The sequence below is a fragment of the Myotis yumanensis genome, unplaced genomic scaffold (assembly GCF_028538775.1).
Source record: "Myotis yumanensis isolate MYYU_CA2020_CCGP unplaced genomic scaffold, mMyoYum1.0.hap1 SCAF_18, whole genome shotgun sequence".
NCBI classification, from domain to species: Eukaryota; Metazoa; Chordata; class Mammalia; order Chiroptera; family Vespertilionidae; genus Myotis; species Myotis yumanensis.
Genome location: NW_027223769.1, coordinates 4,659,014 through 4,684,175, shown reverse-complemented (window position 1 = coordinate 4,684,175; position 25,162 = coordinate 4,659,014). Strand labels below are relative to the sequence as shown.

At 49.3% G+C, this 25,162-nt stretch overlaps 1 protein-coding gene across 4 annotated transcripts in view; it reads left to right on the top strand.

Annotated features, from left to right (window-relative positions):
• Nucleotides 1-7,448: 7,448 nt before the first annotated feature.
• Nucleotides 7,449-25,162, top strand: part of PAK4 (p21 (RAC1) activated kinase 4) — a 53,552-nt gene continuing 35,838 nt past the window's right edge. For 3 of the 4 annotated variants that reach the window (XM_070397922.1, XM_070397919.1, XM_070397920.1), the window contains exon 1: nucleotides 7,450-7,627. The gene's annotated coding sequence lies outside the window, so the exon portion shown is untranslated. Of the gene's footprint in view, nucleotides 7,628-25,162 lie in introns of all 4 variants that reach the window. The other variant, XM_070397923.1, reaches the window with a different exon arrangement.

Below are 25,162 nucleotides of genomic sequence, written 5' to 3'. Positions count from 1 at the left end.
GCATCTGCCCCTGGTGGTCAGTACACATCATAGCGACCAGTTGTTCTGGTCATTTGGTTGTAATGGTCGCTTAGGCTTTTATATATATACTAGAGGCCTGGTGCACAAAATTCATGCACGAGTGTGTGTGTGTGTGTGTGTGTGTGTGTGTGTGTGTCCCTCAGCCCAGCCTGCACCCTCTCTAATCTGGGACCCCTTGAGGGATGTCCAACTGCCTGTTTAAGCCCAATCCCTGTTTAGGTTGGGATAGGGGCTAAATGGGCAGTCGGACATCCCTCTCACAATCCAGGACTGCTGGGTCCCAACCGCTCACCTGCCTGCCTGATAGCCCCTAACCACTCCCCTGCCAGCCTGATCAATGCCTAACTGCTCCCCTGCAGGCCTGGTCACCCCTAACTGCCCTCCCCTGCCAGCCTGATCTTGCCCCCAACTGCTCTCCTCTGCTGCCTTGATCTCCCCTAACTGCCTCTGCCTGCCTGATTGCCCATAACTGCCTTCCCCTGCCGGCCTGGTTGCACCCAACTGCCCTCCCCTGCAGGCCTGATCTCACCCCCAACTACCCTCCCCTGCTGGCCTGATCTCACCCCTAACTGCCCGCCCCTGACGGCCTGATCTTGCCCCCAGCTGCCCTCTCCAGCAAGCCTGATCGCTCCTAATGTCCTCTGCCTCAGCCCCCACCACCATGGCTTTGTCTGGAAGGAAGTCGGACATCAGGAAGATGGCCAGTTGACCTGGTTTAATTAGGATATTACTCTTTTAGTAGTATAGGTAGATTATATAGGATAGGATTGCTTAAATGCGGGGGGGTGGGGGGGGAGCCTTTTTTCATCAGGAGGAGATGCTCTTGGCAGACAAAAATACATAATCCTTATATCTGGACTGATAGCCAGCCATATGCACTATACTGCTAAACATTAAAAATTGAACTGCTTTCTTACACCTTACACCAAACAGCTGCTGCCCTTAAAACCCCTCCTCAGCCCCCACCTTAGGTTCTGCCTTCGAACTTCACCCAGATTTGGTTCTGATTTGTCAGTTTATATGCCAGTCAGCATCTGCAGGCCAATCAACAGGCCTGATCAGAGAAGTGAGGCCCGAGAGAAAGGGAGGTGTAGCTGCTGGCCAGGCCTGGAGTGAAAGAGAGAGGCAAGTGCTGATCAACAGCTGCCATGGAGGCTATGGATCAGACCCTGCTTCTCTCTCCAGGCCTGATCCACAGCCCCCTCGGCAGTCAGTGCTGGGTTGGGGCACCCGCAGCAGCGGCAGTCAGTGCTGGGTCGCCACAGCAACCCAGCACTGACTTCCGGTTGGTTGAGCCTTTGGTCGTTTTGCATGTTATGGACCCTGGGTTTTTATGTATTAGGATAGATAGTATGGAGTTTCCTCAAAAAATTAAATATGGAACTGCCATTTGACCCAGTGACCCCGCTTCTAGAAATATATCCTAAGAAACCTGAAACACCAATCAGAAAGAATGTATGCACCCCTATGTTCATAGCAGCACAATTTACAATAGCTAAGATCTGGAAACAGCCCAAGTGCCCATCAGTAGATGAGTGGATAAAAAAGCTGTGGTACATTTACACCATGGAATACTATGCAGCAGTAAAAAGAAGGATCTCTTAGCCTTTGAGACAGCATGGAGGGACCTGGAGAGTATTATGCTAAGTGAAATAAGTCAGTCAGAGAAAGACAAGTATCACATGATCTCACTCATATGTGGAATCTAATGAACAAAAGAAACCAGTGAACAAAATAGATGCAGAGACATAGAAGCATGGAACAGACTTCGGAACCTCAGAGGGAAGGGGGGGGGGAGGGGCGGGGTGAGATCAAAGAACTTGTATGCATATATGCATAGCCCATGGACACAGACAGTAGGGTGATGAAGGCCTGCGGCAGCCTAGAAGGGGTCAAGGGGAGAAATAAATAAATAAATAAATAAATAAATAAATAAGAAAAAAGATCTGTTTAATAGTGTTAAAGAACAAAACTCAACAAAATAAGTTTTAGGATCTAATTAGCTTTGTTAAGTGATTCATTAATTAAGTAGCACTCCATCTAGCAACTAGAAGTGAGCATCAAGGAGTTGTACAAGGAGGAAGGTTTTAATAGGCAGAAAGAGGATGGAACTAAGAAAAGAGTAGATTTTTAAAAAATCTTCACCTGAGAATATTTTTTCCATTAATCTGTAGAGAGTGGAAAGGAGGGAGAAGGGGAGAAAGAGAAAGGAGAGAGAAAGAGAGAGAGAGAGAGAGAGATGAGAGAGATAGATCGTACCTCCTGCATGTGCCTGACTAGAGCCAGGAATTAAACCCACAACCGAGGCACGTGCCCTTCACCAGGAATTGAACCCATGATCCTTTGGCACCGATATTCCTGAGGCAAACTGGCCAGGGCAAGAGTGAATTTTTCAAGCAAGATCACCTTCCCTTAGGGCAGTGGTTCTCAACCTTCCTAATGCTGTGGCCCTTTAATACAGTTCCTCATGTTGTGGTCACCCCCAACCATAAAATTATTTTCATTGCTACTTCATAACTGTAATTTTGCTACTGTTATGAATCATAATGTAAATATCTGATATGCAGGATGTATTTTCATTGTTACAAATTGAACATAATTAAAGCATAGTGATTAATCACAAAAACAATATGTAATTATGTATGTGTTTTCCGATGGTCTTAGGCGACCCCTGTGAAAGGGTCATTCGACCCCCAAAGGGTTCGCGACCCACAGGTTGAGAACCACTGCCTTAGGGGAAGGCATGGGGTTTCTTATCAGGTAGATGACCTCATTAGTGTTGATCAAGAAATTCCTGACTCGTTTAAAACTCCACTCTTGGGAGAGGCTGGAACTGCAATTAGGTTAGTTATTAAGTTTTGGTTTGGTGACGGATTTAGCAAAAGTGACTCCATTTTGTTGTAGCCAGTTTTCCTCAGTGGTTAGAGCATTGGCCCTCAGAGTGAAGGGTAGCAGGTTCAATTCTGGTCAAAGGCACTTACCTCAGTTGCAGACTCGATCCCACACATGTGTGGGAGGCAACCAATGGATGTGTCTCTATCACATCACATCAATGTTTCTCTCTTTCTATCTCTCCCCTCCCATCCACTCTCTATAAAGGTCAATGGAAAGAGTTTCCCCAGTTAGAATTAATGAATAAACAAAAAAGTGACTCCATTTTGGCTGTTTCTTTTTTTTAATATATTTTATTGATTTTTACAGAGAGGAAGGGAGAGAGATAGAGAGTTAGAAACATCGATGAGAGAGAAACATTGATCAGCTGCCTCCTGCACACCTCCTACTGAGAATGTGCCCGCAACCAAGGTACATGCCCTTGGCTGGAGTTGAACCTGGGACCCTTCAGTCCGCAGGCAGACGCTTTATCCACTGAGCCAAACCGGTTAGGGCTTAGCTGTTTCTTTCTTTCTTTTTTTAAGTAGCCATTTTATTAATTTCTTGTTCACCAACTTAATTTTTTTCTTATCTATTGTTTGTATTTTTAACTTTTGTTCATTTCCTTTGCCTATTTTTCTATTGTATGTTCACCTTTCATATTGGTTTTTAAATGCTCTTTACATATGAGGGGAGAAAGCTTTGCTTGCCATTCATATGTTGTCACTTCTCTTTTTCCTTGATGTATTGACATGGATCATTTTTATTAACCCAAATCTACCTCACCCGCCTTTCCTATTTCTATCCTTTGAGGGTCACCTCCTCACCACCACCTCCAGGAAGCCTTCTCTATAGAAGGCTCTTTAGAGATGATTATTTTTTTCTCCCAGAACTCCAAAATGAGAGGGCCTGATAGCCTATCCTGAATAAGCCCTTGGAGCAGGTCTGTCACCAGGCTTATTCCAGGGGTCTGATCTCTGGCAGATTCCCAACTAAGTTACAGGAGTGCTTCCTTCAGAATGGGTTCTAGAGCCTAATGCCTTGCAATTTGTGCAGGGCATTGAAGAGGCAAAGGCTGTACCTGGCTCTCCTCCTATCACTGTGACCCGACTAAAGTGCAGACATTTCAGTTACTAGCCTTGAATGTGTGATGTTTTTTGTTTGTTTAAATATGTTTTTATTGATTTCAGAGAGGAAGGGAAAGGGAGAGAGAGATAGAAACATCAATGATGAGAGAGGATCACTGATCGGCTGCCTCCTTCACGCCCCCCACTGGGGAACAAGCCCGCAATCTGGGCATGTGCCCTTGACTAGAATCGAACCTGGGACCCTTCAGTCCGCAGGCCGACGCTCTATCCACTGAGCAAACCCTGCTAGTGCTTGTGTATGTTTTTTTAAAAATGGAAACTCTGTACAGATAAAGAGTTCAAAAGTGTGCAAAACCAAGAATGTTTAATGCTGGCGAGGCTACTTTATTTAAAGGGCATATTCCCTCTGAATGCGGTGGGGTGTGAATTGGATCCCTGTAACACAATTTGGCAATGTGTGTCCCAGGCCATGTGGAGGCAGCAGAGGGCAGTTAGTGAGAGCCTGGGAGTCAAAGCTGGGATGAATCCTAGCTCTGCCCCTTAGCTTGTGAGACTTTGAGCCTCAGGTTGCTCCTCTGCGAAACAGGGGTGGTCATAGCTACTGTTGTTAAAATTACATGGCCTAGCACCATGCACAGAAATGCTAGAAACATGGAAACAGTTACTATTTTTTTTTTTAAATATTTTAATAATTTTTATTTCTTAAAGTATTACAAAGAGTATTACATATGTCTCCTTTTTTCCCCCCCTTGACATTCCCCCGGCCCCTACCCCCCGCCCCCCCCCCCCCGCCCCGTGTCTTGTGTCCATTGGTTAATCTTATACGCATGCATATAAGTCCTTCAGTTGGTCTCTTAATCCCCCCCCCCCCCCCAACCCTCCCCAGGCTTCCCACTGTAGTTTAACATTCTGTTCAATGTTGCTCTGCTTCTGTATCTACCCCTGTTCATCAGTCCATACTGGTCCCCTTTATTTGTCCCAACCTCACTGGAGTAGTCTCAACCTCACCAGGGCCGTCTGAGCCTCACCAGGGCCGTTTCAACCTCACCGGGGCCGTCCCTACCTCACGGGGGCCGTTTCAACCTCACCGGGGTCGTCCCTACCACACCGGGGCCGTTTCGACCTGACCGGGGTTGTCCCTACCAGACCGGGGTCGTCCCTACCTCACGGGGGCTGTTTCAACCTCACCGGGGTCGTTCCTACCTCACGGGGGCCGTTTCAACCTCACCGGGGCCATCCCGACTTCACCAGGGCCGGAAAACAGTTACTATTATTAAATCTTAAAAATGTGCATTTCTTCTGACCCAGCAGTTCCATTTGTGATAATTTATTCAAAGGAAATAATGGCAATAATTATTATTATCTTAATTTTTATTTATTGATTTGAGGGAGAGAGAGAGAGAGAGAGAGAGAGAGAGAGAGAGAGAGAGAGAAAGAGACTTGTTCATTTATTTATGCATTCATATTATGTATGTGCCCTGATTGGGGATTGAACCCACAATCTTGGCATATCAGGATGACACTCTTACCTACTGAGCTACCTGGCCAGGGCCAAAGGCAATAATTACTGATGTGCACAAATATTTGGCTGCTTTGATTTATTTGTGGGGAGAGATTATTTATAATAGCAAAATATTTATCACAGCTTAGAAGGTCAACAAGAAAAAGACTAATGGTCACCCTGGCCCCATTGCTCACTTGGTTGAAGCGTCCGTCCTCCCAAACAATAAAAGGTTGGTGTGTAATTCCTGGTCAGGGCACATATCTAGGTTATGGTTAGATCCTGGTTGGGCATAAGGGGCAGCCGATAGATGTTTCTATCTCACATTTCACATCAATGTTTTTCTCTCTCTCTGGGTGAGAATTTAAAAAAACTAAAAAGCTAAAACTAATGATCTAGAAGAATACTTAATGGCATGGGAAGTATTGGTGATATTTATACTCTTGTTTAAAAAGATGCAAAATTCTTTACTATTTTTTACATATTTAAAAATTTTCAATTATAGTTGACATCCATTATTATATTAGTTTCAGATGTACATCATAGTGGTTAGAATTTATATAACTCACCAAGTGATCCCTTTCATACATAGTTATTACAATATTATTGACTATATTCTTATGCTGTACTTTACATCTCCATGACTATTTTCTACCTACCAATATATGCTTCTTAATCTCTCACCCTTTTTACCCAGTCCCCCAATCCCACTCCCATCTGGCAACCATCAGTTTGTTCTCTGTAAAAAGATACAAAATACTTTATGAATGTGTGTTTCTGGTTCTATTTAAAAATGTAGTTAAAATACAGAAAAAAATGACTCATCATGCATTTATTCATTCATTGCTTCCTAAGACATTAATTAAATGTCTATTATGTGCTAGACACTGCGCTGGGGCAGGGGAGATGCATTAAACATTTAAGAGTACCTCTGAGGAGATGGAATTACAATTCATCCAACCATCCATTCAACAAATGTTTATTGAGCATCTAATCTACATGCCAATAATGCCAGGCCCTGGGCATGCACAATGAGCAAAACACGAACATCCACGCTCTCACGGAGCTGACATTCCAGCAGGAGAGACAACCAAAAATCAACAACTATGAATAGCTAATTATCCAGGATGTTAAAAGGTGTTTTGAGCAACAGAAAATAAGAAAAAACAGACAAGGTAAGGGATAAGAGGAATATTTGCTGCTGTTGTTAGGGTGGGAGGAACAGTCCCACTGATAAGGTGTCATTTGAGAAAAACCCTGAAGGAGCAGAGGGAAGGAAAGAAAGAATACCTGGGGGAAGGGTGTTTCCAGATGGAGGGAACAGCCACGCAAAGACCTTGAAGTGGAAGAGCACCTGGTGTTTTTATGGAAGAGCAAAGTCCTGGAGCCCAGTGAGTGAAATCATAGAACATGTTGTCCGAGTTTAGTTTATGATTTCTGGTGTGGTGATATATATATATATATTTTAAATTTTATTTAAAAGGTTAAGATCAAATAGAATCTTGGTTCCAGGTAAAGTTCCCGGACTCAGACAAAACTCATTCTTTACTTCTTGTAATCCCAAACCCTTCTGAGCCTCAGTTTCTTTACCTGTAAAATGGTTATCAATAATACAATCGGGTTGTAGTGAGTGTTCAGCAAGACAATGCCTTGCTGGGTGTCTGGCAGATAGTAAATGCTTAAGTACTGTTTCTGGTCGTTATTGTCCATTACTGCCTTCCAACCCCTGAACTTCTTTCCGGGGAAGGTGGGAATGACCATTACAAGAGAATAGTCATTTCCCCTTTAAGAACTAGAGTGGGCTGGGATCCAGCCTCCCCGCACCTTTTCCAAATTTCCCAATCCCGGCTTGGCATTTTCCGCCCGAAGGTCTCCGATTGGACAATCTGCACCAATCAGAGGCTGGAGCGGGCGCTGCCAGGCGCTCAGCTCCGCCCCTAAGCGGGCCCTGCCCCCTACCCGGTCAGCCCTGTTGCTATAGGGACTGGTGGGCGGCGAAGGGGGAAAGCCCCGGATGTTCGTTGGGTATTCAACATGGCGGCGGCAGTGGCCGCGGTGGCGGCGGCACAAGAGACCTGAGGGCGACGCGAAGGCGCGGAGTCCCGAGCCGAGCAGCCAGGCCGCGAGCGTCTACGGCGTCGAGCCGGTAGGATAAGCAGTCTGGCCAGGGTAATGGGGTGGTCTGGGCGGTGGAAGTGGGAGTGGGTTAACGTAGTAAAGAGGGGGCGGGGCCGCTGGGGTCAAAGTTCACTCGTGGAGGGTAGGGTCGCGCCGCGTGTCGAGGGTCAGTGGTAGGGGAGGTCAGAGGTCAAACTAACGAAGGGGGTGTGGCCAAGGGTAGCGCAAAGTTCGAAATTTGAAGTGGGGGGCGTGCTAGAGGGGGGTGGGGCGAGTGTCAAAAAAGGGGGTTAAAATAATAATTTGAGGAGAGGGTGCGCCTCCGATGGTCAGAGGTCACAATCTTGGGGGGATAGGGGGACAGGTGGAAGGTTAAGGCAGCAACCAGTGGGGCAGATGAATGAGATTTAGGTTGGGGGGCATCTTTTATGGGATCAAAGGTGAGGCATGGACAAAGGGGAGAAATCATGTTTCCAAGGGTCAAAAGTTAAAACCCAAGTGGGACATATTGCCCGGATGGGGTGGGGGATAGGACATCCAAGAGAGAGGTCAAAGGTGATATTTGGTGGGGGAGAGGGGAGCCCCCTTCCACAAATAATGACAATAATAGCAGACAGTCACAAAGCCCTCTGTGTCAGGCCCTGTGTGTATTGAATCTGACTACAGCCCGGTGGGGTTGTGCCTTATAAAGGCTACGCGACTGCCCCAGGGCCACATAATGAGGAAGTTTGCAGCTGGGATTCGAACTCTGAAGTTCTGGGCTGAGTTCTGTGCCTCTTAAATAATCACAGTATTGGTTAATATTTAATGTGGGTTAGCACACCGCTCAGTGCCCTGTGTGCCTGGTCTTATTATACCACGATCTTGTGAAGTGGGTACTAAGTAGACCCACTTTACAGACAGAAAAGTGAGGTTCAGAGAGCTGCTAAGTCACAGGCAGATAACAGGCTGGGTCTGAATCCCAGAGCTCCCACCCCTGATCACTACATTGTAAATTGCTGAAGGTCTGTTGTTTTTTTTTCATATATATATATATATTTTAGAAAGGAAGGGAGAGGGAGAGAGAGAGAAACATCAGTGATGAGAGAGAATCATTGATTGGCTGCCTTCTGCCCGCCCCCCACTGGGGACCGAGCCCACAGCCCGGCATGTGCCCTTGATCAGATTCAAACCTGGGACCTTTCAGTCCACAGGCTGACGCTCTATCCACGAGCCAAACTGGCTGGGGCTGAAGGTCTGTTTTTGGAAGCAGAGACCGGGCAAGGCTGGGCCACTCCCTGAGCAGGAAAGGATTGTCTGTTTGGCCTCCATGGAAGGGTGTGATCTGGGAAGAGAGGTTCCCCTGGGCTTATGGGATGGGTGTTTGTGGGTGGCCTGGAGTCCAAGTATGTCTAATGGGCTTCTGGCTGGGAGGGTGTCCTTGGGTGGTACCCTGTACAAAGCTGGGTGTTTTCTCTACTTAAAACCCTAAGCTCTCATCATGGTCCTCAATTGCTCCCCCTTCATTTCCTCCTGCTCTCCCATTCCTCGCCTCAGTCCAACCACATTGGCCTCTTTGCTGTTCTTCAGCTCTGTAGACTTACACCTGCAGGTCTTTGACCTTCTTGTTCTCTGTGCCTGGAATCCTTTCCCACCTGCCCCTCTCATTTGTCAGTCACCCACAGCCCTCCCAGGACCACCCAGCTCTCCCTGCCCTCAGACACTCGCTTTTTTTTGTTTTCTCCCCAGCCCTCACTCTGTCCTTACCTTGGTTGTCAGCCTCTCCCACTAAAATGTGAGCTCCTCACTGGGCAGAAATCGCTCCATGTTGCTCTTGCCCTGAGTCCCCACTGACGCGCTGCCTGGCTTGTGCGGATGCTCTGTTGTGGGGGTCGAATGTTGGGTACTGTGCTGGGTGCGGGAACTGTAGCAGTGGACAAGACACATGGAGCCTCTGGGGCTCTGTGTCTCTTGGTTGGAGAAGACAGCCTGCGAGTATGTGTTCAGGGAGCCAGGAGAGTGCCCGGACCTGGGCCCCAAGCTGGGCTGGGGACTGTCCCTGGGAACATCCCCTGGGTAAGTTCTGAAGGATGAGTAGGATGAATGGGAAAAGGCAAACCAGGCAGGAGGAAACATTCTGTCTGTGAGTGGAGGTCAGGGATGGATACAGATTTGGGGGCTAGTCGGTCACAAGCAGCCTGTAGGCTTACACCTGCAGGCCTGTGGGAGACCACTAGGGTGCCCAGTCTGGGAGGGGGATGGAGCAGAGGTGGATGAATAGCTTCCTGTGTCTGTGGGGCTGTGAGGCAATACTAGGGAGTAGTTCAGAAAGCAGACACGAGCAGGGATGCCGGGTTCTCACCCCGCTCCATCACTCACAGGCTGTGTGACCGTGGGCAGGTTGCTTAACTTTTCTGGGCCTCAGTTTCCTCTTCTGAAAAATGGGCCTAGTGATAGTGGCTACCTCACAGAATTGCTGTGAGGATGCACAGTGTGCAGTGTGCCCAAGGCCTGGCACACAGTAGGTGCTGTGTATGCACTAACTTGATGTTACTGCTGCTCCTGCTACCTCAGAGATGATGGAGGGGCCTCTCTCTACCTGCCTCCTGGCTTTCTCTAGCAGCCACCCATCCCTGGCTCTAGCAGTGTCACTGAGTGGGTGGACTCTCTAGGCAGCCTTGTGAGGCCAGCCCAGCCCTTGTGGTGCAAGCTCACTCAGCATCTCAGGGCTCAGCACAGGGAAGGAGCGGAGGGGCTTGGCGTTGAGGACCCACGTTCTGGACCCTGCCCTGTCACTTACCAGCCGTGGGACCTTAGGCAAGAGATTTCTTATGTGCCAGTTGTGTTCCTTATGATACACTTTAGACTATCAACAAAAATAGAGTTTTCAAAAAAAAAAAAAAATAGAGTTTTCAGTATACCAGAACACCGACATCTCCAGCATCTGGCCTGGGACAGAACATGTAGTGGATGCAGTTAAAAGCTCCACTCCTCTGCCCACCCCTCCCAGTCCTTCCTGCCAGTGGCTGCTCCTGTCCTGGAATTTGGTGTATAGCGTTTCTCTGCAGCCTGTCACACTTTTGCTGTCCTGAATTATATTCACAAATGCTAGAGCAATAGCTCTCAACCCCAGCTGCACATTGCTATGTATTGTAGTCACCTAGAGAGCTTTCAAAACTCTGTTGCCCAGGCCCACCATAGATATTCTGCCGGGTTCCTGGCCCGGGCGGGGGTGGGTGCGTTGCAGCAATAGTATGAGGTTCTCGGGGCCTGCCAGGGTTGACCACCACCATTTTACAGATCATGTAAATGGGATCACGATGAGCAGTCTGCTTCTACGCAGCATTAGGGTTGGGTATTTCTTTGTGTGGATGTGTGTAGGTCTAGGGCAGTCATTCGTTTTCCTTGCTGTCGAGTGTTTCTTTTTGTGATTTCTGCCACACAGGAGTTCACTTTTTGGTGGCCATTTAAGTGGTTTCCCATTGGGATTGTTAAAAACAGCACTGCAGTGAACCTTCTAGAAAGTGTTTCCTTTTGTACTATCAATGGCCAGAGTCTCTCTTGAGCACATGTCTTGCTTGCCTTCCAAATTGCTTTCCTGAATGTTTGTACAGTGTGCTTCCCAATAGGACTTGCGGGTTCCCTTTCCTCTGCATCCTGCTTTGGGCACTTTGGTGGCTCTTGCTGAGATGATTTATTCAGTCACGAGATGGTAGGTTTTATGGCCTCCCAGGCTGGTGGGGCACAGCTGGGGAGATGGTTCATGTGATGGGCTTAGGTGGGGCCTGACAAGCACCGCTGAGCCCCAGAGGGCTTCGGCCTTTGCTTCTAGGGCATCTGGGACAGTGACTGCAGCTTTGACCCAGCTCTCCTTGGGCTTCTCCCAGGGCACACAGTTGGGGAAGGAAACTATACTGCCTTGGACCTCCTCAGGAAGGAGGCAGGGAGAAGAAGGTGAAGCTTGGAAGGGAAGGGCAAAGCCTTGCTACACTCATGTGTCTGACTATTGGTCCCAGTGGTGACCAGCACAGCCATTGGCCCATCCCTCTTTCCATGGCCCATTGTATTATAGTACAACTAGAGGCCCAGTGCACGAAATTCTTGCACAGGTGGGGTCCCTAGGCCTGGCTGGTGATCAGGGCCTATCGAGGCCGGGCTGGCCGGGGCCTGCCAGACGGGGGGAGGGACCGCGGGAGGTTTGCCAGCTAGGGGGAGGGACTGGGGGAAGTTGGCTGGCCGTGGGAGGTTGGCTGTGGGAGCGCACTGACCACCGGGGACAACTCCTGCATTGATTGTCTGCCCCCTGGTGGTCAGTGTGCATCATAGCGACTGGTTGACTTGTCGTTCCGGTCGTTCAGTTGTAACTGTCACTTAGGCTTTTATATATATGAAAGAGACAGACTTGTCCTCAGCCAGTGACAGCCCAGAGTGGTCGGGGCTGGGATAGGGAAGGCACATGGACTGTAGGAATCCAGAGGAGGTGCCTGTCACAGCCTGGGAAGTCATTGAGAACTTTCTGGAGGAAACATCTGATCAATAAGAGTGAGACAGGCCTACAAAGAAGATGGAAAGAATATAACAGTTAGTGAGGATGGAAAGTACAAAGGCCCTGAGGTCCACATTAGTTTGGGATGGTCAAGTATCATCAAGGAGGCCAGTGTGGCAGAGTAGGCAATGAGATTGGGGAGGTGGGGAGGATGTGGAAGGTAGAGCAGGTGCTTTCAGATTGAGGGAAGGATGGATTTCACTGTGAGTAATGGAGAGTCATTGGAGGGCTTTAAGCAATGTCTGGTTTCCTTTCATAAAGATTTCTCAGGCTACCCTGTGGGGAACAGATCATGGAGGGCAGTGGCAGGGAGACCTGAGGGGAGGTACTGTGATAGTTGAATAGAAGAGGGGGCATAGGACGAGGGTGGCAGTGATGGAGGAGGGTTAGATGTGCTGGCCAAGATTTACACACATTAACTCATTTGATCTTCACAACAACCTACAAGGTAGGTACTGTTATCCCCATTTTAGAGATGAGTAAACTGAGATCCAGAGAAGAATGTTACTTGTCTAAGGTCACACAGCAGGCAAGTGGCAGAAGCAGGACTTAAACTCCACACCTTCGGGCTCCAGAGTCGCTGCTTGTTGTGGTTACTTGCAATGATTTGGAAGTGTTTTTTGTTTTTGTCTTTATTGATTTGAGAGAGAGAGGAAGGGAGAGAGGGACAGAGAGATAGAAACATCGATGAGAAATATTAATCGGCTGCCTCATGTTCACCACCTACTGGAATTGAGCCCGCTACCCAGGCATGTGCCCTGACTCAGAAGCAAACAGTGATCTCATGGTTCCTAGGTTGACACTCAACCACTGAGCCACACCAGCTGGGCCCAGGCTGCTCTTTAGATGGAAGCTCCTTGAGAGCCTGTTCAACCTGCATAGTTTCTGGACTCTGGGTCCCTGTCTCCCTCAGGGACCCCCACAACCCTCTTGCCTTTTTTGTCTATCACCTCATCCCTCCTTGTCCTGCTGGCTCACCGTGAGCCAGACTTCCTGGCCAGACGCCGCTTGGGGTGTCCCCAGCAGCTGTTTCTCCCATCAGCCGAGCCGGGTGGCCACAGATGCAGCCAGCAGGAAGCAGTCTCCTTCCAAGGCACAGTTAGGGAAATGGGACCCTTCCCGCCCCAACCACCCATCCGGGGCTGGGGCTTATTGTCTGCCAGCTGCCTTGGCCCACAGGAAGGGTGGGGGGGCAAGGAGGGTCAGAAGGGGAGCTTTCCTAAGTCCCAGGGAGCCAACCATGGCAGATTTGGCAGAAACCACTATTCACTGTAGCCTGTCTCCTGGGGCCCTCTGGTCCCACCCTGACCTTCCCCAGGATGCGAGATGATATGCTGCTGCCCTCAGGGCCACACTGGCCACACATGTCCTTCAGCCTGACCCCACTTTCCCCAGCTGGGGCCCCTGAGGAAGAGACATTTGTAACCTGTTGAGAGAATTGGAGGAGATAAGGCTATAGAGTGCTTTAGTACATTGCCTGGCACATGGTAAGCTGGGGGTAGGTGTCCTCCTCTGGGCTGCAGCCTCCTCCTCACCTTTCCCAGCCTCTAGTGACACTGCACTAACCCAGCAGCTCCCTGCTTACCAGGCGCTGGATTGTGCTTTACGGCCATCAGCAAGTGGCACCACCCGCAGACCCTGAGGAGGAGGTGTTATTAACCTCATTTCTCTTTTCCTGCATTTTAATTTTAAGAAGACACATTTTTGCTCCATGGGCATGTATTATCTAGTCTCCTAAGTAATCACTGAAACACTGAGCCCAGCACAGAAGGGCATACAGTGACAGGGACATCTCTTTCCCATTCTGGCTGGCTGTCCCCTTCCCAGAGGCAGCCATTATTCCCAGTTCTCTTTTTTGTGGTATTTGTTCCTACACATGTTCTCCCCCCTTTGTTTTTTCGCCAGTGGAGCCAACTTCCCATGTTTGTATTCTGTCCTGCCCCCTTGCATTTTTCACTTTATTTTTTTTTTGTTAAGTATATTTTTATTGATTTCAGAGAGGAAGGGCGAGGGAGAGAAAGAAACATCAATGATGGGAGAGAATCATTGATTGGCTGCCTCCTGCACGCCCCCTACTGGGGATGGAGCACACAACCCGGGCATGTGCCCGTTACCGGAATTGAACCTGGGAGCCTTCAGTTTACAGGCTGACGCTCTATCCAGTGAGCCAAACCAGCTAGGGCAGCATTTTTCACTCTTAAGTTCTGCGTCAGGACAGAGTGCTTCCTTGTGCTGGTGGTGGCTGTCATATCCCGTGGCATCCGATGGCCATTCAGGCCTTCTGGGCTTTCCCTCCTCTGAACAGGGCTGCACGTGCCTGGGAAACAGCTGTGGATTCACCTCTGGAGTTGGGCTGGTGTCCAGTAGCTCGCCGGCGGTGTTCTGGCCTTCCTGAGAGCATGTTCCCCTTTATACCCCCATGCCAGTGGCTGATGGCACCAAGGTTTCCTCACCTGCTGGTCATGTGGACAGGGTGTTATCTGATTCTTCAAACTTTGCCTGTCAGATAGGTACCAAATGACTCTTGTTGTGGCTCTGATTTTAACATGAGTAAAGTCTTTATGTTTATTGAAAGCCATCTGGGCCTCTTTTTCTGGGAGCTGTCTATTCATGATATTTTTACTTTACCTGAGAAGTGGAAATGAAGGCATAGCCTGGAAACCCCACAGCAAGTAAGCCTGACCCCGACTTGAACCCAGGCTTACCTGGCTCCAGTTTGTAGCTCTTTTTTTTCCCCTTTCCAGTTTGTAGCTCTTAACCTGTCTGACACAGTGAAGGGCATGGACTCTGGGCCGGCTTTGCCACTACTGGCTGTGTGATCCCAGACAAGTCACTTCACCTCTCTGTGCCTCAGTGTCATCTGTAAAATGGGATGTTAATGGTATCTCTTCATAGGGTTGTCTTGAGGTTATAAATGCATAATCATCAGGTAGAATGCATAGCAAGTGCTCAAAGACAGTTATCTGCTAGCATTACTACCCAGTATTAGTCTATATTGTAGTATTCACAGAAAGTACTATTCTTTCTGTGAACTAATGTGTTGGATCTTCCCAGCACCCCCAAGTTGTAGGTGTTACTATTCCCCTTTCATAGGGGAGGAAATTGAGAACCTGGGAGACTTGCCTGGGGTCACAGAGCCAGCAGGGCTGGGATTTGGCCCCAAGCTGCTGGCTGCCCAGTCTGGCTCCAACCACTATGACACACCACCTGTGCTACCCCCTTAACTAAGCCTCCCTCCCGCCCCCTCTTGTCTCCTCAGTCCAGGCAGGCTGCAGCAGAACTATGAAGGGGAACACCTTGACAGGTGGGGTCACCAGGCAGGGTCCCCACAGAGGGCCTCCCTCTTGGGCCCTCCCTGCTTCCTCTCCAGGTGTCCCAGCCTGGAAACTCCTGATAAAGGAGCATTGTGCTATGGTTTCGGCTGGCTTTCCCAGTCTGGTTTCAGCCACTCCCACACCAGGGAAGTAGCCTGCTGTCCTGGGCCTCCCCCCACCTCTCCTCTCTCTCTCTGCCCTTCCCTCCTCAGTCAGTGCTGGGAATGGGGAGAAAGTAGGACATTGCAGGAGGGCAGGGCTCTTCTGTATATCAGCCCCCGGGTGAGGATTCCCCCAGGGAGTTCTGCCTCCTCTCTCCCTAGGGACCCCTCCTTTGCTGTCTGCAGGGGCCTCCACAGCCCCAGTCCCCTTCCCCCACACTTCCACAGCATCCTGGCCCCAGGTTATTTGACTCTGAAATGCCGTGTATATATACACATAGAAAAGTGTATGTCAGTTTGATAGATAATGACAAGGTGAACAGACACTTCACCCACCACACCAAGGTAAAGACAAGAGCTCAGCATCCTAGAAGCCCCCATCACCCTCTTGATCACAACTCCACTAGTAATCACTCCCCTTATCTCGGGAGTCACCATGTCCATGTTTTTCTGGGTAGCTTTTACCAGGTGTGCATCCCTGAATTCTAGAGTGCCACCTTGCCTGCTTTTGAACTTCACATAAATGGGATCCTTTGCATGTCCTTGTTTGTGTCTACCTTCTTTCATCCTCTGTCCCCATGGTTGCATATATTGTCAGTTCATTCACCCTCCTTGCTGTGTGGTATCCTATGCTGTGAACAAATCATAACTTAGTTCTCTGTCTCCTGCTGCGCAGGTGTGAACATCCTCTTTGAATGTGCCCACTGTGCGTGTGTGCACGAATTTCCCCAGGGAATAGGTGCAGGGTGCTCCGGTCAGAGGGTAGGGTATCATCACCTTTAGTGGACCCCGCCCTGCAGCTTTCCAGAGTGCTGTACCTGTGCACACGCCCAGTCCTCACCAACACTTGGTTTGTCAGACGTTTGAATTAACCTTGAAACATTTTATATTCTGTTCGTCTGCAAAAGTAACACGTGCTTGTTATCATTGAGATGAGTCCCTCGTGTCATTTTCTCCTCCCTGTGTTCCTGTCCATGCCAGCTCTTACCTGTCCTACCTACAGAAGTCAAGTGCTTATTCCTGGATAAGCCCTGTGCTGGGGGCACGGGACCCAGAGTTGAACACAACAGGCTCTGTCACTGAGCTCAGTCCTAGTAGGGGACACAGAGACCGGAAAAAAAGCCCCATCTCCCCTCAGTGACCTTGTTTGGGTAACAGGCACCCCATCCATCCTCTCAATTGGGCCAAGAATCTGGTATCATCCTGACTCATCTTGCCCTTTTCCTCCATATCCATGAGATCAGGAAAGCCTGTTGCTCTACCTTCAGAATAGAACCTGGTGCCTTTCCCTCTTCTTTATCATTACCCCCAATTCAACCCACCCTCATCTCCCCCCTGGGCCATTCAGCAGTATCCTCCCTCCTCCCTTCCCCGCTGGCTCCATAGTCTGCCCCTACAGAAGCCAGAGGGAGCCTGAGTCAGATCATGACCCTTTCCTGCTGGGGACCCTCCTGTGGCTTCTTTTCTCTTAGGAAATGCCTCCAAGGCCCCACAAGATTCTTGTCCAGTTTTTCTTTTCTCAAGGATATTTTTTCCATTGATTTTTAGAGAGAGTGGAAGGGAGGGGAAGAGAGAGAGAGAGAGAGATGTGAGAGAGACACATTGATTGGTTGCTTCCCGCATGCACCTGACTGCAACCCAGGTACATGCCCTTGACCAGGAATGGAACCCGTGACCCTTTGGACCCCAGGCCAATGCTCTAACCACTGACCCAAAACCCACCAGGGCTGGCCCGGCTTTTCTGCTCACCACTGCTGTACCATTCCTAGAGCAGTCTAGGCTAGGTCCTGTCTCAGGGCCTTTGTTCATGCTGCTCTTTAGTAACTTGTCTCTCTTGCCCCCCACCTTCCCCTGCTTGATTTTCTCTATAGCACTCATCATTACTACTTACATTACATTATGATTTGTGGTTCTGTTGGTTTATTGTCCCCACTGCCCATAACTTAGCTTTATAACTTAGCTTACTGTGTCCCTTTGCTATATTCTCAGAGCATGATGTGTAGTAGTCGCTCAGTAAACACTGGTGGACCAATGTGAATGAATGAATGAGTGAGCTATAATAAGTAGTGAGTTTCATTGCCAGAATGTAGGATGGGGACCCGCCCTGAGTGAGGGGTACAGGGAGGCTTCCTGAGGAGGAAATGGCACTTGCAGCTTAGAGAGGAGGAGGGTAGGGGCACTGGTGGCTGCGGGAGCTGCCTGTGCAGGAGTCTAGGCGGGAGCATGCAGGGGCACTTGAGGACCTGAAGAAAGACCAACATCAGTGTCAGTTCTCCAGGTGGTCTGGAATCGAACGATCACAGCCACTCGAGCCTCTCTGTGTCTCAGTTTCTTTCTCTCTCTAGACCTGAGGTTACTCTGGGTGTCTGGACATCTCTGAAGTTCTGCTCCTAACATACTTCCCCAGGGCCTGGCATGAAAATGTGAATGTGCTTGTTTTCTTTTTCTTCCCACAAATACTCCGGAGTGCCTGGCCCTTAGTGGCCTCGAGGGACACGGTGGTAGATAAATAGACCCAGTTGCTACCCAGTTTGGAGCCTGCCTCCGGGACTCTGAGCCTTCTGAGGCACCCCTGCCTGGAGGCAGGAGAAGGCCTGAAATAATCGTGGGCCTGGGCGTCTTTATTCCTCAGGCTGATTGAGTATAAGGAAAACAAATTGAGGGTTTGCAGTGCCAGGCCCAGTGACCCACACAGCACCACCCACTTCTGCCTAATCCTTCCTGGAATCCCAGAAGGTGGCTACGACCATCGGACCTGCTTCACAGATGAGGGTGAGAGTGACACCAGTGGTGTGTGCTTGGCTTACCCTGCAAGCACATGTGGTGGCATCTCCTTGTGGTGCTAATTTGCATTCCCCTGGTGGCAGGTCAGGAGAAGGAGCTCTCCACATGTTTTCGAACATCCCGAGAGCCTGTCCTGTGAAGTACCCCTTCATGTCGCGTGCCTGTTTTTCCCTTGGGCTGTCTGCGTGTTTATTTATCTCTGAGTTAAATCCTGGATTCTGGAGAGCCTTTGTTTCTAAGATGTTACACTATCTCCTCCCAGTCTGCAGCTTGCGTTTTCACTTTTTTAAATTGTCTTTTGATGAACAAAAGTGCTTAATTTTAATGTCAAATGTGTCACTCATTTCCTTTGTAGTTTTATGGTTCTGCTTTTCACATTTATTCTGTTTGTTCTGGAATTGGTGTGTGTGTGTGGTAAGCATCCAGTATTATATTTTCCACCTAGATCCCCATTTATGAAAAACAGACCAACTTTTCTCCACTGCGGCCCTGATCATAAATCATGTCTCTGTCTAAGTGGGCCTGTTTCTGAGAGCTCTCTTCCTTTCTCACTCTGTTTTTCTATTCCCGTAGCAATACTACACTGTCCTAATTTTAGTTATAACAAGTCTAGATCATGGGAAAACAAGCCCTCCCACTTATCTTGGCTATTCTTGGCTTTTTGTAATTTTGTTTAAATATTAGACAAGCATCTGTCACACACACAGATATGGCATAGACTCTTTCATTCCATGAATGTGGTCTATATTTATTTATGTCTTTTCTGGTGGCTCTCAGAGAAGTATCATAGTTTTCCATCACAGTCCTTGTTCACCTCTTGTTGGATTTTTAAAAAATATATTTTTATTGATTTCAGAGAGGAAGGGAGAGGGAAGAGAGATAGAAATATCAATGATGAGAGAGGATCATTGATTAGCTGCCTTCTGCACGCCCCCTTCTGGGGATCAAGCCCACAACCCGGGCATGCGCCCTTGACCAGAATCGAACCTGGGACCCTTCAGTCCTCAGGCTGACACTCTATCTACTGAGCTAAACCACCTAGGGCACCTCGTGTTGGATTTACTCCCAGGTACTTCATGCCGTGGCAGGGGGAGCCTGGGCCCTCCTCTCCAATGAGGTGCCTTGCTCACTAGGTTGGGCCTTGTTGGGTGAGACTCTCATAGCAGCGGCAGGGCCTACCTCCCCCATTCCCTGCTTCCTCCCTGGCACCATCCTGGGCCCTGGCAGAGGACAGGCAGGGTGCCTGCAGAGGAGGTTGTAATTTTCCTGAATGACTTTAAGCCTAATGAAAGGTTTTCCTTGACTAGTCAGTTTATGGTTTAATTATCTGGAACAGGCTCAGGAATACGGGAAGTAGGTCTGGTGGGATCTCACGGTGTGGCTAGAAGGAGCCAGGGCATAGCCCTACCCTGGGGGGTGGCAAGACTGGTAGCCCCCAACGCCCTGCAGCAGGCCAGTTGGGCTTCTCCATGTCTGTGAGAGAAGATGTGGAGGGCAGGAGGTTCGGTTGAGGTTAGAATGGGTCCCTTTCTGCTTAGAATCCTTCACAGCTCTGTTGCCCAGTGAGGAGGCCAGGACCCAGTCCCTCCTCTGGTCCATAAGGCCTGCTCCCTTCTGCTTGCTGGCTGCATTAACACCTGGCTGGCCTTTGTTTAGTGCTCTCACTTCATTTATTCTTTGGGTCTTGGCCTGAAGGTCACTACCTCTGGGAAGCCATGTCAAGCTGCCCCACCAGCCAGAGCAGGTCCAGAGCAGGTGATAAGCTCCACCCTCCCCATGCCTGCTGTCAGGGTTACTCATTACACCACTGATAAGTGCTTCGCAAAGGGGGTGCCTGGGCTGGGCCTTATGGTCTAGCACTTGAGTTGCAGGGGACCCAAGAGAAGCCGTTCAGGACTGGTGCTCCTACGTGAGGGCTGGAGTGGGTGTTCAGGCCTGGAGGACTGTGTGCTGGCGCCTGGCTGGACTGGACTGGACTGAGGATGGGCTCCGGGGAGTTTGTTGAAGGGGGAGGGGACCTGGAGATGGCCGTGCCAGGCCTGGCTTCATTCCTTGCATTCCTTAGCAGGCCCCAGACTCTTGGTGTCCTAAGGTGGGGGAGGGTGGACAGGCAGAGCGGGGTCCTCCTGGGCAATTGACCCTGCCCCTCCCCACTCCTCCCCTCCTTGTCCCTCCCTCTGCCTGCCTCATCAGTGTGTCTCACTCTATACTCCTTCCAGAGGCTCAGGCCTGGGTCTGTGTGTCCAGTCCTTCCTCCAGCCCCCTCATCCCACACTCACCCTTGGCTACACATTAGAGTTACCTGGTGGGGCTGTACAGGGACCCAAGCCCAGACTGTTTGAATCCAAATCTCTGGCTGTGGGGCCTAAGTGTTGGTTTTTTTTCTTAAAGCTCCCGGGTGACTCTAGTATGATGCCGAGCTGGGATGAGAGCCACTGGCCTACAGGAATGACAGCAAACATGTATTCGCTTTTGCGATGTTCAGGACGCTTCTCTAGGCTTCTCACATGGCGTGATTAAGTCATGTCCCCCTCACAGGCACACTATAGGAAGACATTACTCCCATGTTATGGATGAGGCCATGGAGGCCCTGGCGGTGCAGCCTCTGCCACTGTCCTGTCTCCCCCCACCCCCATCCCTGGTCTGGACTGCATCTCTCTGTCTCCCCACCTTCTGTCTTTCTCCCTGTCTCTCTCCCTTCTTCCCACCCTCAGTTTCCACTCTCCCCCACCCCACCCCCATCCCCCAGCAGAAGCTTTCCCAGGCTCCCCGTTTAGAGCCAGGATCCCCCTGATGCCACAGAAGGGAGCTGGTTTCTGCAGGCCCAGGGCAAGGATGGGAAGGATGCAGATGTCATTGTGCACCAGCCTCCCTCACTGCTTCTGGAGTGCAGGGAGTCGGGGAGGGCACCCATCCTACTAAAGTTGGGGGTACTGGGGCTGGCTCTGCAACCTTGTCGGGAGGACCATCTAGGCTGGTGAACCCTGACAGATCCTGTGACCCTTACCCTTCCATGGGCCCCAAATTTGGTGTCATCTGTTACCATTAACATTTCAGGATCCTATGGAGCGGCTGATGGTTTAATTTCAGCAGAGGTTTATGCTAAGATGTGATGGCTCTGTGTCTGGAGCCTTTATTATTTGATGGGAATGAGAGCTCAGTGCTCCCATGCTTGGCAAGGACTGGGGCCCCCAGCTACCTCTGTGACCTTGGGTCAGGCCCTGAGTCCCAGATGTCTCTCCATTGGTTCCCACATCTGGAGCAGGAGAAGGATTCTGGCTGCCTCCCAGTTTAGCTGGGTGCATTAAGTGAGTCAGTGTGAGTGCCTGTGTGACGCTCAGCAGAGGGCTGCCATCATTATGTCATTATGGTTGCTGTTGCCTTGATTACTGTTACAGTTATTAGAGGCAGGTACATGTTTGGATTAATAGTTAAGATTCACGGGGTAAGTGATCCATAATTCTTTGCCATTATGACTAGGTCACATTTCCTGTTGTATAATGTTAAAAGTCTCATAAAATATCATATACTTTAACTATAAATATTTCAGATTTTCCTCCTTTAAGAGATAAGGAATCTTTTTAAAAAAATATCCACAATACCATTGTCACAGGAAAAAAAAGAAACAAAATAATTCCTTCATCTCCTCACATTTCCCCAATTATCTGTCACCTTTTTTTCAGTTTGTGTGTTTGAGTTGGAGTGCAGACAAAGGTCAATGCTTTTGGATTTGGTTGGTATGTGTTCTGTAGTCCATAAGATTTACTCCTTCAGTTCTTTTGTGTCCTTGCTGTTTGGGTCATTTATCTTTCAAAGACCCTGGCCTTTTGTCTACATCTGGCTGATGCTTTTTGCGGTGTCATCTAACATGTTCCTCTATACCCTGTGCTTTTTGTAAATGGGGACTTAGGTTAGAGACTTGGTTATAATTAAATTGTGTTTCTTTTATGAACAGTATGTGCCTGGGTGACTTTAAAAATAAATTTAGTTAAGTTTTATAAAAAGTGAGTGGATTGAAAAAAAAATCTTCAGTTGCTGCTAGTAGGGCTGGTACCCAGATATAGCAGAGTAAGAGGGGGGAACTGAAGGACTGAGATTTGGGAATTCCTGAGAACAGAGGGCTCAGTATTAGCTCCCAGCCTGCAGTGAACCTCTGTCATAAATGCACAGCTTTGGGCTCTTGCTTTGCTAGGACGTAAGCCCCCAGATGAGAACTGTCCCTGACTCCTATCCCCTTCAGCCTGGCCTGGTGGTTAAGCCTTAGAGACAGAGCTAGACTCTGCCCTTGGCCACACTGGGAACCTTTCTCATCCCTCTCCTGCTTCCTCCTGCATAACATGATGGGGAGGGCTGTGGTCAGGACTCAGTGACCACACGGAAAAGGGCATGGTGCCTGGCGTGTGCTCTAGAGCTGCTGTTCTGCATTTAGTGTAGATTTCTTTGACCTCAACTGCGTCACCCTCCCCTCCAACTCTCCCTTCCTGCCACGCTGGCCTCCACGCGCACATCTTGAAATGTATCAGGCGGGCTGTAGTCCTTGGGCCTTTGCAGTGGCCATTCTCCCCACCTTCAGTGCTCTCCTCATGGCTCCCTCACTTCTTCTGGTCTTGCTCACATGCCACCCCCCAGACCTCCCTGACTGTATTCTCTGGCCCCTCTCTCACTTGTTATATACATTTTTATTTACTTGTGTATTGTCTTATATCCAACACTAGAATTTCTGCTCCAAAAAAGAGGGACTGTCTTATTCACTGCTGTGTCCCCAGAGCCTAAAACAGTGCTTGACAACTGAGTGCATAATAAAGGATTGCTTAATGCGTGAACTAATGAGAGAATGAACATGGTTAAGTGAATGGACTTTGGCACAGGTTAGACCTGCCATGGAACCCTGACTCTGATATACACCGTGTGACCTTGGGCCAGCACCTCTCCTCCCTGAGCCTTTTTCCTCCTCTGCAACATGAGGGTGTTAGCAGCACCTTGTTTTGCAACAGCATGCTACCCACATATATGCTTTTTAGCTGGCCTCACGACTGTCCTTTGTCTCCAGCACAAGGCACAGATGAGCCAGCCAGGGCTGTTCCTGCCATGGAGACACTTTATCAAATCTTAAATAAGGCCTTCTAGTCTGTGTGACCAGCTGTGGTGCCCCAGAGCAGTCCAAGGATATGGATAGGTGAGTCCCCAGGGCCAGAAAGGCTCCCTGGGGAAGGTGACTCACAAAGGACATGAGAGTGCCAGGATGTGGAGAGACCTGTGTGTTGTGGCCGAGTCTGAGGGCTCTGTGGCTGGCTACTTCCAGGCCGTTGTCTTCCTTTCAAGAAGCAAGCAAAGAGCTGCAAGGGCCAAGAAGGACTGCTGCTCTGATTACAGTAGCAGTTCCAGGAGTGTGTGTGTGTGTGTGTGTGTGTGTGTGTGTGTGTGTGTGAGAGAGAGAGAGAGAGAGAGAGAGAGAGAGAGAGAGAGAGAATGTACGCAATCTCATCTGGCCAGCATAGCTCAGTGGTTGAGCATAGACCTATGAACCAGGAAGTCAGAGTACGATTCCCAGTCAGGACATATACCCAGGTTGCAGGCTTGATCCCCAGTGTGGGGTGTGCAGGAGGCAGCCAATCAATGATTCTTTTTCATCATTTATGTTTCTCTCTCTCTCCCTCTCTCTCTCTCTCTCTCTCTCTCTCTCTCTTCCTCTCTGAAATCAATAAAAATCCTATATAATAAAAGGCTAATATGCAAATTGTCCCCTCATCTAGGAGTTCAACCAGGGGGCAGAGCCGGCCAGCTGGTCAACCGCCTGCGGCCCCTCTCCCCGGCTGGCCCCACTCCTGATCAGCATCCCCAACCCGATTAGGGGCGGGGCTGTTCCCCAACTGTCTGCGGCCTGATCGGCCCTGATTGGGGCAGACCAGCCGAACCCCACCCATGCACGAATTTGTGCACTGGGCCTCTAGTATATTATAAAAAATAAGAGAGCCAGCGCGAACATGCATGTGTAGATGAAGCTGCATGTGTAGATCGAGCTGCCAGCTGTCAGAATTGCTATCACTGGTGTTTCCTGCATGGGAGTGTAAAATATGACAGGTACATAAAAGTGTATAGAACCTCCCTGTTCAGTTTACTGAATAATTATAAAGCAAACACTCATCTGTTGACAACCTGATGAAGACATGCATCGCCAATGCCCTAAAAGCCCCCTCCTTCATGTGCTCTTTCTAGCATTATCAAATAAATGCAATAATCTTTTCTTCTTTTAATTATCACCTCTTTTTGTGAATTATGAAAGATTTCAGATGTCCCAGGAGAATAGAGAATCACCTGATGAACCCCCTCAGGCCTGATGCGCAGCTAGGAGAGAAAACACTCTTGCTATGATTAAAGTCCTCCAGATGCCTTCCCCCAGGTACCCAAGAGCCTCACTGTGGTCCCTCCCTGGGCTTTCCTAAATAGTATACTGGATGATTCTCCAGGTTTTAAAACGGTGTAAATGATCCCAGGCTGCCAGTACTTGGCTGCAGCTTGCTCTCAATATTTTGCTCTTGAGGTTTCTCTGGGTGGATAAGTGAAGTTCTGTGCCAATAGGGATGCATCCAGCATGGATCAGAGGCCCCCCCACCCCAGCCAGATAAAAGCAGCCTGCCCTGCTGGAACTCAGGAGGGCACTTGGGGCTCCTCTGTCCCAGGCCCACAGCCCCCACCCCAGCCTGGCATTGCCTCCAAGTGAAAGTGGGCATTTTGGGGGGTGGGGAGCACTGCTAGCTTTGCAGGTCACCAAATGGAAT